A 3,005-nucleotide genomic window follows, 5' to 3' on the forward strand; every position below is an offset into this window, starting at 1 on the left:
TCCGCTGCGAGGAAGACAGGCACGCGACATGCAGAAGCGCATGTCAGTCACCGGCGCCCACACGCCGCCTGGCAGTCCCGCGGCTCTCGGGGTGAAGACGCGAAAGCTGCGGCTCCGCACTGGGAATTCAACTTCAGTCCTGTACATTTTTGCATTCTCGGCTTCTCCTGGATCGTTACTTAAGAGGGCCGGAGGGAGAAGGCCGCCTGTAAGGGAAAACCTCTTTAATTACTTTTCTGGAATTAGAACTTCTGCTAATTTCTTCTCCACAGTCGGACAAGTTTCCTTAATTACTCTCGTGTGACGATGTTGTTACTAATGACTTCTGGGTGGTGAGTGCGGTCATTACCTCACTACGAGGTGACTGCGTGTTGTTCCTCGAGATGACGGTCGGGAACACTCAATTAAGAGCGGGCACGCCAGGGAATTCGGAGCGCCTGCATCCAGTCTATGTCATAACCACATCATATGAAAGTCCCCGCGGTCGTGCCCCTCATTGCCTCTCCCATGTCGTCAGAACTTTATGATGCCATGGACAAAGAGGGCAAAGATATAGCCAGTGATATTGGCATCCGTGTAGGTGGGAATATATTATTGTTCTCATGGATGGCAGTGGTGCACAACGCAACGTCTGATATTGCTTGTTTCGCATCCTTTGTTTCTACCATATTATGTAGTTTAGGGATGTATCTTTATCTTCATGGTTCTATTTTTTTAATTGGATGGCGTTAGTATGATTTTGTTGTCCGTGTTAGTGTACTGTTATCTGTTATTTTTTCTTCTTTCTTTTACGTCTGCCTTTTATTGTTAAATCACTTTCATTCTTTCGCATTCGGTTCTGAGCATTTACCCCGTTCGTGCCGACCTTCCTTAGTTTTCCTCTTTAGCCCTCGTTTGCCTGTGCCCCCCCCCGCCGCCTCCGCTCTTAATGGATAGGAAAACACCAATAACACACAGGCCGGAATCATCTTTATCCGACTTATAAAATTTGACGTCCGGTTAGTCCCACGTTCAGCTTATCTCCGGTTCTTACTTTCATTCCTTCTATGTCTCTCACTTTCTTTCCTTCTTTCTCTCTTTCCTTCTTTCTTTATTTCCTTCCTTCTTTCTATCTTCCCTTTTTTCTTTCTTTTTCTTTCTTTCCTTCTTTCTTTCTTTCTGTCTTTTCTTCCTTTTGATTTCCTTTCTTTCTGTCTTTCTTTCTTTTTCTTTTCTTTTCCTTCTTTTTTATTTCCTTCTTTCTATCTTCCTCTTTTTCTTTCTTTTTCATTTTTTTTCTTTTTCTTTCATTCATTCATTCATTCATTCATTCATTCATTCATTCATTCATTCATTCATTCATTCATTCATTCATTCATTCATTCATTCATTCATTCGTTCATTCATTCATTCGTTCATTCTTTCTTTATTTTCTGTTTGTTTCTCCGGCATATAGCGCCTTGTCCTTGAGAGAGAGTAGAGAAGAGAGTAGAGAGTAGAGAGTAGAGAGTAGAGAGAAGAAGTAAAGGAGAAGGAAGAGGGAGAGGAAAAGGAAGAGGGAGAGGAAGAGAGAGAGGAAAAAGAAGAGGAAGAGTGAGAGGGATAGGAAGAGGAAAAGAAAGAGGGAGAAAAAGAGGAAGAGGGAGAGGGAGAGGGAGATTGAGAAGGCAAGAGAGAGAGAGGAGAGAGAGAGGAGGGGAGGAGATGAGGAGGAGAGAGCGAGAGAGATGAGACGAGAGAGGAGAGAGAGAGAGAGAGAGAGAGAGAGAGAGAGAGAGAGAGGAGAGAGAGAGAGAGGAGAGAGAGAGCGAGAGAGAGAGAGGAGGGAGAGAGAGAGGATGGAGAGAGAGGAGAGTGAGAGAGAGAGAGAGAGAGGAGAGAGAGAGAGAGAGAGAGAGGAGGAGGAGAGAGAGAGAGAGAGCGAGGGAGAGAGAGAGGAGAGAGGAGAGAGAGGAGAGAGAGAGAGAGGAGAGAGAGAGAGAGGAGAGGGGAGAGAGGAGAGAGAGGAGAGAGAGGAGACGAGAGAGGACGAGAGAGAGATCGAGAGAGAGAGAAGAGAGAGAGCTGATGAGAGAGGAGAGAGAGAGAGAGGACGGAGACGAGAGAGAGAGAGGACGGAGAGAGAGAGAGAGGAGAGAGAGAGAGAGAGGAGAGAGAGAGAGAGAGGAGGAGAGAGAGAGGAGGAGAGAGAGAGAGAGAGGAGGAGAAAGAAAGAGAGAGAGAGAGAGAGAGAGAGAGAGTGGTAGAGAGAGAGAGGTTAGAGAGAGGAGAGGTTAGAGAGAGAGAGGTAGGAGAGAGGGTAGAGAGAGAGAGAGGTAGAGAGAGAGGGGTTAGAGCGATGAGAGGGGTAGAGCCCCCGATGAGAGGGGTAGAGAGAGAGAGAGAGAGATGAGAGACCCGAAGACCGCATGACCGAGACCCCCCCGATCACGACGGAGAGGAGAGGTGAGAGAGTAGAGTTAGAGAGAGAGAGAGCAGAGAGAGAGAGGAGGAGTAGAGAGAGAGAGATAGAGAGAGAGAAGAGAGATGAGAGAGAGAGACGGAAGAGAGAGGTAGAGAGAGAGAGAGAGAGAGAGAGTAGAAGTAGAGAGAGAGTAGAGAGAGAGTAGAGAGAGAGAGAGAGAGAGAGAGAGAGAGAGAGAGAGAGAGAGAGAGAGAGATGAGACGACTGGAGAGAGAGAGAGAGATGACAGAGAGAAGAGAGAGAGAGAGTAGAAGAGAGAGAGTATGGTGACGAGAGAGTAGAGAGAGAGAGAGAGAGAAGTAGAGAGAGAGAGAGAGAGAGAGAGAGAGAGAGAGAGAGAGAGAGGATGAGAGAGGAGAGAGAGAGAGAGAGAGAGAGAGCGAGGAGAGACGAGAGAGAGTAGAGAGAGAGAGAGATGAGAGGAGAGAGAGAGTAGTGAGAGGAGAGAGAGAGAAGAGAGAGAGAGAGAGTAGATGAGAGAGAGAGAGAGAGAGAGTACGGAGAGAGTAGTAGAGAGGAGAGAGTAGAGAGGAGAGAGGTAGAGAGAGGGAGAGAGAGTAGA

Source organism: Penaeus monodon, chromosome 39 (assembly GCF_015228065.2).
Source record: "Penaeus monodon isolate SGIC_2016 chromosome 39, NSTDA_Pmon_1, whole genome shotgun sequence".
Classification (NCBI taxonomy): Eukaryota; Metazoa; Arthropoda; class Malacostraca; order Decapoda; family Penaeidae; genus Penaeus; species Penaeus monodon.